The following is a 1,438-nucleotide window of genomic DNA, read 5'->3' as shown; positions in this document are numbered from 1 at the left end:
GTTAAGATCGTGGCATTGTAGTCTTATTATTATATTCAAACCGAAAGAGCCCAGCCAATTATTGCCATTTCGCCAAAACTTTATCAACTGACGGATCATCTTTTCTCATCTGATACACGTTTCAGAGAGAGAGAGAGAGAGAGAGAGAGAGAGAGAGAGAGAGAGAGAGAGAGAGAGAGAGAGAGAGAGAGAGAGAGAGAGAGAGAGAGAGAGAGAGAGAGAGAGAGAGAGAGAGAGAGAGAGAGAGAGAGAGAGAGAGAGAGAGAGAGAGAGAGAGAGAGAGAGAGAGAGAGAGAGAGAGAGAGAGAGAGAGAGAGAGAGAGAGAGAGAGAGAGAGAGAGAGAGAGAGAGAGAGAGAGAGAGAGAGAGAGAGAGAGAGAGAGAGAGAGAGAGAGAGAGAGAGAGAGAGAGAGAGAGAGAGAGAGAGAGAGAGAGAGAGAGAGAGAGACTGATACTGCATTAAAGAGTGTAATCCATAACCTAAATTGCTGTGGATACTTAACAATGCCAGTCAGTATAAACTCGTCATCTAAGCAGCAGTACACAACCTACCGTCACAAACATAAGTACAAAATACACTGAAAAAGAAGACAATAATAATAAGTTTTACTGCATTTTAAAAGCCAAGCTCCTCCACACATACTTGCTTTGCCTGTATGTATATATGCTAAAACTGGAGTGACATAGAGAAGATTACCATGGCTCCTGCGCAAGGATGGCAAATTGAACACACACACACACACACACACACACACACACACACACACACACACACACACACACACACACACACACACACACACACACACACACACACACACACACACACACACACACACACACACACACACACACACACACACACACACACACACACACACACACACACACACACACACACACACACACACACACACACACACACACACACACACACCGCGTAGTGTAGTGGTTAGCACGCTCGACTCACAATCGAGAGGCCCGGGTTCGAGTCCCGGCGCAGCGAGGCAAATGGGCAAGCCTCTTAATGTGTGGCCCCTGTTCACCTAGCAGTAAAATAGGTACGGGATGTAACTCGAGGGGTTGTGGCCTCGCTTTCCCGGAGTGTGGAGTGTGTTGTGGTCTGAGTCCTACCCGAAGATTGGTCTATGAGCTCTGAGCTCGCTCCGTAATGGGGAAGACTTGCTGGGTGACCAGTAGGCGACCGAGGTGAATTACACACACACACACACACACACACACACACACACACACACACACACACACACACAGACAGGCCTCAGTCGGCCGAGCAGGACAACAAACAGTAGTGGATCAAGATCAACACAACTATGTTAACCTCAAGGAATCAGACAAACAGATAGACAAACACGAGAACCACACGCACACACAAACACACACACACACACACACACACACACACACACACACACACACA

At 47.4% G+C, this 1,438-nt stretch overlaps 1 non-coding gene across 1 annotated transcript; it reads left to right on the top strand.

The window, feature by feature from the left end:
• The first annotated feature begins 639 nt into the window (after positions 1-639).
• On the top strand, positions 640-750 carry LOC123513354. The gene has a single exon (XR_006677322.1). It is a non-coding gene; the product is annotated as a U6 spliceosomal RNA (small nuclear RNA).
• Positions 751-1,438: the final 688 nt, after the last annotated feature.

The sequence above is a fragment of the Portunus trituberculatus genome, chromosome 35, assembly GCF_017591435.1.
Source record: "Portunus trituberculatus isolate SZX2019 chromosome 35, ASM1759143v1, whole genome shotgun sequence".
Classification (NCBI taxonomy): domain Eukaryota; kingdom Metazoa; phylum Arthropoda; class Malacostraca; order Decapoda; family Portunidae; genus Portunus; species Portunus trituberculatus.
The sequence above is the reverse complement of the archived record's forward strand: the minus strand, read 5'-3'. Positions and strand labels throughout refer to the sequence as shown.